Raw genomic sequence first — 15,268 nt, 5'->3', positions numbered from 1 at the left:
CCAGCTTTAAAAATCACAGCCGGTGACATCATCAGCTGGAGCTCAACCAAATAATGGTGACACTTACAAAGAAAAGAAAACATCCCACTCAATACCACTAATCCACACACACACACACACACACACACACACACACACACACACACACACACACAGATTCACTATCTTTGTGGGGACTCTCCATAGACGTAATGGTTTTTATAACCGTATAAACTGTACATTCTATTCCCTTACACTGCCCCTGCCCCTAAACCTACTCATCACACACACACACACCTAATGTTGTCCAAACCTGTATGATTTTCTTATGAAGCACAAAATATTTTATTTATATATATATACATACATACATACATACATACATGTACACACACACACACACACACACACACACACGCACACACACACACACACACACACACACACACACACACACACAGTTTTGTATAAGGAAAGAAGCAAAATGAAGTGGATATTCAATGAAAATCTTTTTTCTTTGCTGTAGCATTTTTTGATGTGAATGAATATACTAGAAATCTAGACGCACCCTAGCGGCAGCAAATCTAATCTACCGTGAGTGTCGTCTAGCAACTCTCAATACACTTCTGAGCTGTAAACGGCAAACTCTGGTCGGGCCAATCACATCGTATATAGAGTCGGTGGGCGGGGCTTAACATAATGACGGCCGAGTTGCGTTTGCGTGCTTCTAGTAAACACAGAAACTGGCGAACGGCGGTCTTTCGAATCAGCTTTGACCGCGACTCTGGAAGACTTGGAGTTGAGCTTTTCTCTGAGAAAAGAACAAAGATCGGCACTGAAGTCATTCTTAAGAAGGGAAGATGTGTTTGGAGTTTAGCCGACCGGATACGGCGAATGTTTAATCTGTCAGCGAGCTCTGCTTCACCTTCGTTGCTCTGGTTGGTGTAGCGCTATCCTATCGCGTGCAGAGGGAGTTTGAAAGACAACCGTTTATCCCGCCCCTCGGATTGAGCTGTCAATGGTGAGTTTCCAGACCAAACATCTTGATGTGGGTCTGGCTTGTCAGGCTAGTGAATGAAGGTTGTGTGTGAAGAGAGGGCATTTGATGTCAGTTAAGGATATATCAGGGTTTGTTTAATGAAAGTAAAATGTCAATTCCTCATTTTAATCTCTGATTTTGAGAAAGATTAAACTGTTTCTTAATTACTGTCAGAGTTCCAGATGGACTCCTGACAGTTTAACTTCCCCTTCCTTTCCTTGCAGTATCACATTGTCTTTCTGTCTGTCTGGATAGTTCGGTCTGGTTCTTCTTTCTGTATTAGTGGAACGGAGGCCAGCTAGTAAAGATCTGTCAAGTAAATCTCGCTCTCCTGGCCTCAAGAGGTGCACTAGTGTCTGTTTAGTGTCCTTGTTAGCGCACTTATCTCCCACACTGGAAATGCCGATTCGAATCCCACTCGGAGGGGTGCGAGGAGAACCAGAAAACAATTGATTCTTAGATTAATTGAAAGTCTTTGGGATGTGCTGGACTCTAGCGTTGTCAATACAAGATGCTAGAAACATAATAAGAGATAATGATCCAATCATAGACTCTTTAAGAAGTTGCCGATTTAAATCCAAACATCTTTTTTTTTGGCACGGGCAGTGTATTTCACTGTAGTGGTTTGTGTTTTTACAGTATTTTTGATCAAATAAATGCCGTCTTGGTGAGCATAAGAGACTTCTTTCAAAAGCATTTAAACAATCGTACTGGTCTCGAACTTTTGAACAATATAGTGTATAGCCAACATGTAGCTTGATATGACACAGTGTGCTTTTTAACACTTAACAGGGTGATTCACACATTCTTGATTACCATCTGCACGCCACATTATTATTGTATGTAACTTATCATATTAAAACCATTTCGAGACCTCTGCATTGTTCCATTTCATTGTGCTTACTTGAGCAGGTTTGAATGCAAGAATGTCTCCTGTTAACATTAAAGTGCACCTATTAAGTTTTCCTAATTTAGTTTTAAAGTTTAATTTAGTTTTAGAGGTCACCAACAATCTATTAGAATAGGTTTCCATGTTTAAATGTTCAATTAACACCTTATTTGTCACGTTTTGCAGCTCCTCTCTTCCTAGTCTGTCAGTAATGCTCTGGTTAGTTCCAGTCTCTATGAAGCCCCTCCTTCTGAAAAGCACACTGTGCTCTGATTGGCCGCCTGGTGTTTCTCAACAGGCCCCACCCTAGCGTATATTGTGACGTGAAAACTCAAGACTAAAATGGAGGCGTTTCAGGGAGTTCAGAAACACTGATATAGAGAACAACTCCTGCTAGAGGGACTTTGTGACTTTGCAGACATTTTTCATTATCAAACAGCAACATTACACACTAAAGAAAGATGAACAAGTGAATAAAAAAGCATAATCGGTCCTCTTTAAAATGATTCTTTGTGTTTTTTCCCCTATGATATGCCTCTGGAAATATCAGCATGTCAGAGGACGCTGAAAGCTAACTCGGCGTGAAATAACCCTGAGGCTCATCGCATGCTACACTTCAGTGTATGGTAAAATACACGGTAGTTTTGTATCTGCATTGTAAATACACATTCTAGCAGACTTGTTAGTGCCTGTGTGTTGTGTACCTGTTTGTGAGGTCTCAGTGGTAATAGTGGTGCAGGTGTTTCAGAGCGAAGCTTTCCCACGATGGCTGATACCTTACGACAGACCGGCCCAGTTACCCTCAGCAAGGAATTCATGTCAATAAATAATGTTCAGTCATTTTTAAACATGGGCATGTGATCGTGCATTGCACCAAAACATGAAGTCTGAGAGTGGCCTGCGTCAACCCGGAGGCTTCGGGCTCTAAGAGAACTGGGTCTTTGAGGCTCTGCCAAAAAAAAACTGGCATTCACATGGTCGCTTTCACTTCTTCTTTCTGTTTGATGCTGATGCAGCAACCCCAAAAATGATTTGAAGCGTCTTCATTTTAAACAGCATAACCTTTGTTTTATCATTCGTTTGTCAGGTCAGACCGTCTTTATTTCTATAGCACTTAATAAAGTACAGATTATTTCAGTGCTGCTTCAAATAAACAAGAAAATAACATTATATGAATTAAAAGACAATATCAGCTCTATAGAAGATAATAGTGTCGTTAGTCAGCTCAGTTTGGTCAATGTTGAAAAGTCTGAAAGTCATGAAACAAGCTCAATTCAACTATAAAGCAGCACTTCAGAGGATAATAATGTCATTATTCTGTTCAGCTCATCAAAATATATCTAAAAATACATTATTCAGCTCATTTTAGTTCATGTTTTGTTCTTATCCAATAGTGTCAGTGCAGGGAAATACCTAAGAAACGATTTTTATTTAAGGAATAGTTGTCGACGGGCTATTTAATTATTAGAAGAATAATGCACACCTGAGGTGGAAATCCGCAGATTTCTAATAACTCATGGCCCAGAGTCAATTTTTCCACTTATACTACAGTTACCACACCTCAAAGCAGACCTCAAAGCACACCTCTTGTGTGCAGGACTAATTTCTCACGCTTATGATCCCAACAAGCCTCCGTTGGTGATTCCAAAACGTCATTTTAGAGCTAGTGCCGGAGGCTTGAGCCACTAATAGCAGACTAATGCAGTTATTATATATACAGAGCGAGCGATAGAATGAGAGAGAAAGAGATTGGGCATGAATTGCCTGAATCTCCGTCTCTATTATTAGCCTAAGTTTATAAACTGTAAGTTGATCTGCTTCAAGAACAGTGAACGCTATCTTTTAAGTTGTTAAATTATTTTACTGATAAAAATGTCAGAGCATCGCTGACAACATGTTTCTATGCGACATAATACATAATAAAACATAATTTTTGGCAAAAACATGAAAATAATTTTTCTTTTTATTCTGTCGTTTACTACATTTGATTTGCTTGGTCAGTGTCGCTGTGGGTTTTGGTTCTTTTGTTGTTGTCGCTGTAAGGACACTTGAAATAAGTGAAATATGTAATGTGGTCAAAACTTGCCTGGAACTACTTTAGCTGTGCAATTTCCTGAAAATTATTGTACACCTTAGAATATTTGTAAACCAATCAGATTCAAGTATTCAACAGCCCCGTAGAAATATTAACCCGTTTAATCCCAGAATTTTTCTTGCAATTTGAGTACATGCAATTTACTTCTTAGACATAAACAGCATAGTAAGAATTCATACAAAATCTTCAATTAGACCTATTTACACATTTGAAACTTAAAAAAACAGTAACATATCCAACATATAAGAATGAGATACGATTAGAATTTACTTCAAAACTTTATTTCTATTGTTCATGATACACAATGTTTAAAAAAAGGATTTCGGTATGAAAATTGCAACCCATTGAAATAAATACAAAAAAGATAACGCATTCATCTTCACTGAATTGACGTGTCCGGCCAAAGAGAGGAGAAGAGGTGATCAAACCTTGAAAAGATCTAGGCACTTACATGTAGTTATTACTCCTAAATATTTAAAACTATGAAGAGCAACTTTAAACATTAAAGAACCAATTGGTAAATTGGAAATTGGGATGTTTATAAGGTATATTTCATAGATAGACAGACAGACAGACAGACAGAAGTACAGACAGACAGACAGACGGACAGACAGAAGTACAGATAGACAGACGGACGGACGGACGGACAGACAGACAGAAGTACAGATAGACAGACAGAAATACAGATAGACAGACAGACAGACAGAAGTACAGACAGACAGACAGAAGTACAGATAGACAGACAGACAGAAAGAAGTGGAAGATGGGTGGATTTCAGTTCAGTCTGTAAGAGAGTTCATATGAATAACACAGAATAACCGGAAAACAGAATAAGCCATGTATTAATATAATTTCAATATGTATGTATAGATAACCCTTTTATGATGATGTGTGCAAAAAATGTATGAGCTATACAAAAATGTAATGATGAGCTTTCAAGTCATCATTGTGTTAAGATGGCAGTACAAAAAAATAAATGTGTGTGGTCACATGACCAAACTACCCAACAATGTGAGGCCTGCTCAGAGCCCAGTAGACATCTTAAATGTGTTTTATTCAAATAGGGTCTTTACCTTATTGTAACCATGAGTTTGAAATATAGCAGTTGAAGGGATTGTATATTTTACCTTTCTCCATCCTATCAGTTAATGTGTCTGTGGCCCTGATAATGTTTTCAGCAGACAGACAGCAGAGAGAATGATGGAGGAGAGTGGAGGAATGCAGGACTGTGTTGCATCTGGGCTGGATAGACTGTGATGCCTGGCGATTGTGTTTGTGGCCCGCAGGTATCAGAGATGAACTCAGCATCGTCTGTCAACCACAGACACTACAGGAACTGGTGAGAAACACACACACACACACACACACACACACACACACACACACACACACACACACACACACACGTTGGTTTACAAGCAACTAAAAAAATGCATCAAAAATATGTTTTCATCATTAATAATAATAAGAAATGCAGCAAATCAGCATATCTAAATGATTTCTGAAGGATCATGTGACACTGAAAACTGGAGTAATGATGAAAATTCAGCTTTTACTCGTAATGAAGACTCGTAATTAAGACTAATGATTCTTTCATTAATTAGCACTTAATGCATCCAATAAAACTAATCACCCTAATTCATATGATCAAGTTCATAACAGTAGCAAACAGTAAGATTGACCAAAATAATTCACTACAAAAAGATGTAAAATGGCTCAAAGGGATGACGTTTGTGTGAGAAGTGAATCACTGATGACTCAAACATCCATAGTAATGGAGATCGTTTAGGAGAGTGTATTATTGTTTCAGTTCACTCATCTTCATGCACATTATCATGTGACACGAAAAACAGCGATGCAGCATTTTTGTCTCACTTGCATATGCTGGAAAGGCTTAAAAGAAGCTGAACTAGCATCATGTGTCACTACATTTAAGTCACTCTCCAGCCCCGTGCCTCACACACTGACAGAAGAGGTTTACCAGATTTATTCACCGTGTCCTATGATGTCATAAACTCTGACAGATTCATATTCAAAAGGACGCGCATGCATACCAAAGGACACAGATACTTCTGCTTTTTCCTTCAGTCCTGTTTATGCTGAATCGCTGTTGCTTAAACACACTCCCCGGCCCTTAAATGGTTCTTCTCACTGTGAACCAGAGCCGTCGACTGCTGTTTTCTTTCGATTTCATCAAGGATGTTTGCTGAATAGCTCAACTATTGAGGTTATTTCATTCTGAATCCTGCCCTTATCTGTCATTAAATAACTTGAATTACTCAAAGTATTTTCCTTAGTGAACCTAGATGTAGGCTGGTATCCCACTATACTTTATTTCTAATTGCGACAAATGAAGAAATAACAACTGCGATTCTGAACATTTTTATTTTGCAAAATAACTTTTTTTTTTTCCAAGGTGATGAAGCCATTCATATACAATATCATGAGGTCATGTGATACTACTGTTTATTGTTGCAAAATGTCAGAAGTATGCATAGTAGGCAGTACCCTTATGAAAAACGTAATTGTATTAAATGTACACTTGCAGTACAATATACTTAAATATATTTATAGTCTTGCTTTTATTGTTCCTGGTCAAAAATGGGAGATGAATTTCATTCTAGTGGAAAATTTTGGTACTGCGCACATACAAAATCTTACTGAAAGCTCATTTTTAGAGATATCAAACTCAAATTTGGTACACAACGTTAGATATATGGCTTTGATTTCATCGCAATTTTAGAGTAAAATGTGTTTTGTAAAATATATACTTCATACAAAAATTGAGATTACTTTGTGCATAACACATGCAAAATGGAATACATTTTTAAGTTCACTCCTAAAAATACAAAATAATAATAAAACACATTATCGAAATAAAATCTACAGTCATTTGATCCTCTTTGCATGTTTGTCTTCAGACTTCATGATTCCATCCACCCCCACCCCAGCGCTACTCAAATCCCTCTGCACTTTAACAGAAACGCACTGCTGTAGTAAATCACTCAATACACAGCCCAACTCGCTCTGTGCCAGATCTGTGTGTGTGTGTGTATGGAGAATTCTTGATGAGGCGATCCCAGTCCCTCACCGCATGGAAACTCGTTTCACCACTGACAGCATTATTTGGCCATTATTTCAACATGCAGCCTAAGAATTAAACAATCCCTGTTATTCCTCTTCTTCATGAACGTTTAGACTTTGCTATGGTGTGATAAAAAGCACTAAAAAGTACTGGTTTACGTCTAACATCCACGATCAGTGAACTTTGCACAAATGGACAGCATTTAATACAGGTGACCTGAACGTTTTGTCATTCAATCAATCAAACCATGCTTATTTTTTATCAGATATATCCAGGGAATGTAGCTGCCAGCGGGCAGTGTACCTGATGTCATTACACGTTTTCCCAGAGTGAGGGTGGGTACTGGACCAGCCCCGAAAGGAACCATCTGCCTCCATCTGGTGCAGCGCACACTGACAGCTGCTCATGTCACCACTGACTGCTCTGATGTCCAGAGCCGAACACATGCAGCTGTAAACTAAGCACACGATACTGAACAGCTATATTAAATTAAGAGAAAGTGTATTTAGAGTTTATTTAAAATGTGCTTATATATATTGCATTATGACTCAAAACTGTTTTTTCATAAAATAAAGCAGACAGATGTTACAATATAGATGTTCAGACTGAACATATTGTAGCATAAATACAAAAGTATATATACACTGCCGTTCTGAAGTTTGGGTCAGCACAAAAATACAGTAATATTGTGAAATATCATTACAATTTAAAATAACTATTTTCTATGTAACTATATTGTAAAATCTAATGTATTCCTTTGATCAAAGCTGAATTTTCAGCATCATTACTCCAGTCTTCAGTGCCACATGATCCTTCAGAAATCATTAAAATATGCTGATTTATTCATATTTTTTTTGGAAATCGTGTTACACGTTTTTTTGCAGGATTTTTTGATTGATTAACTTTGTAATATTATAAATGCCTTCACTGTCAGTGTTTTCCAATTGAATGCATCCTTGATTAAAAAAAAATCAGCATTTTAATGTTTGCATAATATAACAAGTCTAGGCTAATATTTAAAATGTTATATATTAAGTAATTAAGCCATTCAAATGAGTTTAAAGCCATAACAGAATCATAATTCATTAGTCTCGTCACTCATGGTGGAGCTGCCTAGAAAAGTTTATACATTACAGATAAATAATCATTGTCACCGAATCCATTCTTCTTTTCAGTGACTCTGTGGCCTCCAGGAAAGAGTCTGTCAGCACCCACTCATTGTTTTTTCCTCATCACTCAACACCCCAGCAGCTCTGGGTAAGTATCAGTATTATAATACGGCCATTATTCTTCCTACAGATCAATACGAGATTCATCATGAGATACAAGCTAATCACTGCAGTTCTACAGCCCCCTTTAGCCCTAAATCAAGAGACGGCTGCCCACAAATACACAAATTACACACACGTGACCCTCTAGGGTCCTCTCTTTTCTACTTCCATGTCAAATGGATGGACCCCATGTGGGCAGTATTGGTTTGTATCCCACAATGCATCAGCTTTAACCGCCTACAGTCAGACAGTAAGTGGCCATCCGACCCTTCCTGTGGGACACTACACGCATCCACACAGGCAATACACCGCAATATAGCCCACATCCTCCACTCCTGATGGCCGAGTCAATCACGCAGATCATAGCACGTAGAAAGAGAGATGGCAGTTTGAGACGGTCTGACAAATGTACAGACAAATTCTCCTGAGGAAAACGGATACATAGAGGAACTATTGTCTTATTTCCTCCTCATCCATGCCCAACACGCCCTGTCCGCTCAGTTTGTTCACAAAGACAGTTGTTCAGTTCATTCACACTCATTCAGTGTCACGCTTTCAGACTAGAAAGACTAGACTTGTTCACTGAAAGCACACATCCGCCCAATTAATGAACGGCTTCTTCACAGCATACTATAGCATTCCAGTCGTCATGTTACAGTCAGTCTTTAAGGCACAAAAATAGTCACACACATCACAAAGGGGGCATTTAGTCCTTATGATATGGTAAGCCATATATGCCACATGCTTTGGAAAATCATAATTATGACAAAGTCAAAATTATGAAATAAAACAATTGCTATAAGTGTCATAATTGACTAATCATAGGTACAACTTAAATGTCATTTGACATACTCCTGACTTTTCATCTCGAATATGCTTTAGTATGTCAATTTCAAATGTTAATTTCACGAATAAGACTTTTAAATGTCATAATTGACTTTATATGAAAAATTATAATTTTACCAATTTCAACTTAGTTTTCAACTCAACCAATTTCAACTCATAATTTAGTTTTTTATCATAATTGAAATGGTTTGTCATGATTTTGTATCTCAATTTCATCCTTTCATTTCATAATTAAGATTTTTTAGGTAATATTTTTGACTTTCAATCTGACTAATTTGACTTTTTTCATTTATTTATTTTTTATCTCAAATTACCAAAGCACGTTTTTCTTATGTGGCTTTTATAACAAATAAATACAAATGATAAAGTATTAAAATAAATGAACCTTAGTAAGTTGTCGGCCCCTGCTTAACAAGTGGTAACTATAAACTGTCACTTTATTAAAAAAACTAAAATGTTTATATGTAAATGCATCTAAATGTCTTCTTTTGTGCTCGACAGGAAACGCAAATAACAGCACAGGTTTGGGATACCATGAGGGTGAGTAAATAGTTCTTCTTCAGAGGATGCCCACTCTTTGAATACTGTCTGATGGAGACTGGCCACTTGCGTTAGGGTGTTGCCTTTAAAAGCATTAGGCATCTCACTAGGTTTTCAAACAGAGACGTTTGTTTTACACCTCTCTATCGAACGCTCTGCCTCTTTCCTGTTTTTTTTCTTCTTCTGTTACACCCAGAGTTTGTGTCTGCGAGGCGGCACGTTGCCAGATCTCACAGCTGCCAGAGAGAGAGAGGGGAAATAAACCACCGCACAGCTGGAATGCAGTCAACAGTCAGTTCCTCAGGCGTCTGTGACGTCACAATCAGGCATCTGCATCTACACCTCCAGCCTGACCAGCCGTTCACTCTTTTCAGTGTAAACACACTGCACATCTCCAGTCACTATATCAATATTCAAAGCCCTCTACAGTTCAAAACTCCTTTTACACACTCAAAAACAGCAGAATATCTTCTTCATGAGCAAGTATGGTAGCAGCACAAGTTTACTCCATATTGCATCTTATTTTGGGCACCAATCTAGAAGTGCAACCTATACATGCTTGCAGCTTGCTTAAGTAAATGCATGATGGTTAAATGTTTGAAAACGAATTATAATCACGTCTCTAAGTACTGTAATTTTTCTTATTTTGCACAGACCTACACAAGTCACCTTTATACCGAGCTTCTAAAGGGACAAGGCGGTGAAAAAAAAAAAAAAAAAAACTCTTTAATGTTCAAAAATTCTGTGTTGTCTTGCAATTTTTTTGCGTTCCCCTGCAAAAATGTTTGTGTTCCAGCGAGAAACTTTCCGTTCGCTTGCAAAGAGCTTTGAGAGCGAGCGCAAAACGGTTTGGGAGCAAAAGCAAAACGCGTTAGGAGCGAACGCAAAACGCTTTGGGAAGGAGCGCAAAACGCATTAAGAGCGAGAGCAAAACTCGTTGGGAGCAAAACAAACACAACGCTTTGGGAACGAGCGCAAAACGTTTTGGAAACGAGTGCAAACCGATTTGGGAGCGAACTCAATACGCTTTGGGAGCGAGCGCAAACCGTTTTGGGAGTGAGCGCAAAACGGTTTGGGAACGAACGCAAAACTCGTTGGGAGCGAGCATCAAACGGTTTGGGAGCGAGCGCCAAACGGTTTGGGAACGAACGCAAAACGCTTTGGAAACGAGCGCAAACCGTTTTGGGAGCGAACTCAGTACGTTTTGGGAACAAACGCAAAACGCTTTGGGAGCGAACTCAATACATTTTGGGAGCGAGCGCAAAACGCTTTGGGAAAGAGCGCAAAAAGGTTTGGGAGCAAACGCAAACCGCTTTGGGAGCGAACGCAAACCGCTTTGGGAGCGAACGCAAACCGCTTTGGGAGCGAACGCAAACCGCTTTGGGAGCGAACGCAAACCGCTTTGGGAGCGAACGCAAACCGCTTTGGGAGCGAACGCAAACCGCTTTGGGAGCGAACGCAAACCGCTTTGGAAGCGAACGCAAAACGCTTTGGGAACGAGCGCAAAACGCGTTGGGAGCGAACGCAAAACGCTTTGGGAACGAGCTCAAAACGCTATGGGAGCTAGCGCAAAACGCTTTGGGAACGAGCTCAAAACGCTTTGGAAACGAGCGCAAAAAGGTTTGGGAGTGAACGCAAAACGGTTTGGGAGTAAACTGAATACGTTTTGGGAACGAACGCAAAACGCTTTGGGAGCGAACGCAAAACGCTTTGGGAGCAAACTGAATACGTTTTGGGAGCGAACGCAAACCGCTTTGGGAGCGAACGCAAACCGCTTTGGGAGTGAACGCAAAACGCTTTGGGAGCGAACGCAAACCGCTTTGGGAGCGAACGCAAACCGCTTTGGGAGTGAACGCAAAACGCTTTGGGAGCGAACGCAAACCGCTTTGGGAGTGAACGCAAAACGCTTTGGGAGCGAACGCAAACCGCTTTGGGAGCGAACGCAAACCGCTTTGGGAGCGAACGCAAACCGCTTTGGGAGCGAACGCAAACCGCTTTGGGAGCGAACGCAAACCGCTTTGGGAGCGAACGCAAACCGCTTTGGAAGCGAACGCAAAACGCTTTGGGAACGAGCGCAAAACGCGTTGGGAGCGAACGCAAAACGCTTTGGGAACGAGCTCAAAACGCTATGGGAGCTAGCGCAAAACGCTTTGGGAACGAGCTCAAAACGCTTTGGAAACGAGCTCAAAACACGTTGGGAGTGAGCGCAAAACGGTTTGGGAGCGAGCGCAAAACTTTCCCCTTTAGGGGCTCCGTACCTTTAAAACTTCAAGAAAACCACACCTGAGATATTTGCATCATTCTGAACATGAGAGAAAACAGCATTGACGTCTTTCCCATGCAGCTACGAGTCGTTGTAAAGTTCTGTGGTGACGTGCAGGTTGAGCAAAAATGAAAATAAATCAACAGAAGAACGTGTGAAGGCCACTATCTTTCTCTCTGCGTCCATCTAGGGTCTGGAAGTGAGCTGTAGTGGAAAATCTTCCCTCCTCCCTCCCCGTGCGCTGTGATGTACAGTCGGTATTGCAGACTGTGTTGTTATGACAGCTCTTACGCTCCACTTTTCCATACAACAACACTTCATAGTGACCACGTCCTGTCAGGCTCTGTGAACTACTTTTATGGTTCTTTCATGAGGTTTTTGTTCCTTGTTTGACAGTGACTGGATACTGTGAACGGTCACTGTTTAAAAGTGAGTTGAGTGCAGATTCCTAAGAAAAATGTGTCTTTTTTTGTTTCGCAGAAAAAAAACAACAGCATGAGGGTTTTAGGGACATCAAGATTAATAAATAAACAGTTCCTTTAAATATATACATTTCAAAACAATAACTATGCTGTGCTGACTGCTTTTAAAAAATGACAAAAACACAGTCATGTCACAGCTTTCTCTCATTCAAAACCTATTTTTGGAATTTTTAAGGCAGAATGCTGACAAAAATGGAACTTCACAGGTTCCCGAGTGATTGTTTTAGAACACTTTCCATAGGCTGACACACACACAGCACAGCATGGGATGATGACACACATTTGTAGGCCAACCCGAGAGTTTGCATCATCCTGGTTCCCTCAACAAAAAGCCAATAGGATTTTTCCATTGGCTTTTGGATTATGATTCCTACACTTTGTTCATCAAGATGATTTTCACAAATAAACACAACTGCTATTAATTTTGAAGCCTAAATACAGCTGCTAGAAGTAAAAAGCTAGCCTAGAAATCTAGACGCACCCTAGCGGCAGCAAATTTAATTTGCCCGCAAGTGTCGTCTAGGAACTCTCAATACACGTCTGAGCTGTATTCCTCAGAATCTGGACGGGCCAATCACATCGTGTATAGAGTCAGCGGGCGGGGCCATAATGACGACGGCCGAGTTGCGTTTGCGTGCTTCTAGTAAACACAGAAACTGGCGAACGGCGGCCGTCTTTCGAATCAGCTTTGACCGCGATCCTGGAAGACTTGGAGTTGAGCTTTTCTCTGAGAAAAGAGCGGCACTGAAGTCATTCTTAAAAAGGGAAGATGTGTTCGGAGTTTAGCCAACCGGATACGGCGAATGTTTAATCTATCAGCGAGCTCCGCTTCACCTTCGTTGCTCTGGTTTGTGTAGCGCTATCCTATCGCGTTAAGAGGGAGTTTGAAAGACAACCGTTTATCCCGCCCCTCGGACTGAGCCCTGTCTATGGTGAGTTTCCAGACCAAACATCTTGATGTGGGTCTGGCTTGTCAGGCTAGTAAAAAGCTAAAGTTAGGCTATAAATTAACTACATCTCAGCGTCTCCAGCATGAGAAGTTTCCAACAACTCTTCAATCTGCATTTAAATTCTCAGGTAAAATAGTTTGCTAGAGAGTGAGTTTAAACACCACGAGAGAGTTTATGACTTCTGACTGATTTACGACAATCCACAATCAAATTTCAATATGATTTATGACTTTAATAAGTTGAGTCCACTTTAGGCATTCTAGTAACTATAAGTAACTTTGCAACTGTGTGTCAGCTAACACTCGTTATTTTTGCATCTACCAACTCTCATTAGAGTATTAGACTGGAATAATAGAATAAGTTGACATGTGGTTGCAAAATGTCTTTTGCATAAAAATCTAGACGAGTAAAGTTTGAGAACAAACCTTGTTGTTGGCTTGACAAAAACATAAGAAGTTTAAAATAACTTTGAACAGCCAGTTTGAAGGTTTTAAAAGAAAAGTTACTAAATGTTATGTACATGTTGATAGCAAAAAAGACATGTTTGATAACTTTATTTAACACACTCTGCTAGTATGAATTAACATGTTGCTAACATGTTTAGTACATTGCTAACATGATTTACTACCTTGCTCCCATGAATTAGCATTCTCAAACAAATGCTAGCTACATGCAAATAGCAACAGGTTAATTGATATTATCAGTGTTAAATGATGTTAGCAAACATGTTAATTCATGCTAGTAATGGGTTAAATGTTATCAAAATGCTAATTAATGCTAGCAATGTGTTAAAATATTAACATGTTGATAACATTTAACACATTGCTAACATGATGTAACACTTTGCAAAGAGGAATTATGATGTTAGCATGTTTTAACACATTAATAACATGATTTAACACTAACATGATTAACGTTTTGCTAAGATGAATTAGCATGTAAATTTTTTAACACATTGTTAACATGATTAATGCTTTGCTAAGATGAATTAAGCATGTTGCTAGCATGTTTTAACACTTTCTGCTAATTCATCATAGCAAAGTGTTAAATCAATTTGCTAGCATGTTTTAACACTTTCTGCTAATTCATCATAGCAAAGTGTTAAATCAATTTGCTAGCATGATTTAACATGTTGCTAATTGGATGAAGCGTAAATACTCTATTAGAGTTATTGTGTTAAAGTTCTGACCCCCACAATGCAAGTCTATGGGATTTTTCATTGTTTTAATCGTTCGTTTAATGATAAACGCAAGTCGGGCACCTGGAGTCAGAACAGTCTGAAGGTCTGAGCCGAGTTTGGTGTTTGTAGCTTTAAAGCTCTAAGAGGAGATACTGTTTATATTTTGGCTCAGAAGTAGTTTAATATTGGGTGAAAGTTCATTTTTAATATTTTTTTTATCTGTTAACTTTCAGTCAACTTTTTTTGACAATGTTGTGCTTGGCACAATGCATTCTGGGATTCCCTTTGCTAAGGACACAGGTCATGCTGCCTCACTCGGCGGTGGAACAGAGCTGATGTTTTCTTAGGCTTGAATCGTTCAGCAGGAGGTGTTGAACAGAGTAACAACAGCAAATAATTCAGCGTGTGTGTAAGACATTCTTTAGCGTGCAGTAATGAGTATTTCACTACTCTGTCAAGTTCCTTATCACTGCATAAACAAGCCTTGCCCTTTTTCATAGGAATACGTTCAGAGCGGTTGGGGTCCTTTTGAACTCAAAGTGAAAATACCAGATGAATTGGTCTGAATCATTTCATATAATGAAGTATTTTGGGCCAAACGTTGAATCAAAGTTTGATAACATCTCTTCAGCCATTGCTGACATGATGA

General features: G+C 39.3%; 1 protein-coding gene across 5 annotated transcripts in view; it reads right to left on the bottom strand.

Moving 5' to 3' along the window:
• Positions 1-5,203: 5,203 nt before the first annotated feature.
• LOC137044680 (tripartite motif-containing protein 29-like) overlaps positions 5,204-15,268 on the bottom strand; it is a 55,454-nt gene continuing 45,389 nt past the window's right edge. For 3 of the 5 annotated variants that reach the window (XM_067420910.1, XM_067420911.1, XM_067420914.1), the window contains exons 15-16: positions 7,391-7,544; positions 5,205-5,338 (exon numbers count right to left, since the gene is read on the bottom strand). The gene's annotated coding sequence lies outside the window, so the exon portion shown is untranslated. Of the gene's footprint in view, positions 5,339-7,390; positions 7,545-15,268 lie in introns of all 5 variants that reach the window. The other 2 variants (XM_067420912.1, XM_067420913.1) reach the window with 1 other exon arrangement.

This window comes from Pseudorasbora parva, chromosome 17, assembly GCF_024679245.1.
Source record: "Pseudorasbora parva isolate DD20220531a chromosome 17, ASM2467924v1, whole genome shotgun sequence".
In the NCBI taxonomy this organism is placed as follows: Eukaryota; Metazoa; Chordata; class Actinopteri; order Cypriniformes; family Gobionidae; genus Pseudorasbora; species Pseudorasbora parva.
The sequence above is the reverse complement of the archived record's forward strand: the minus strand, read 5'-3'. Positions and strand labels throughout refer to the sequence as shown.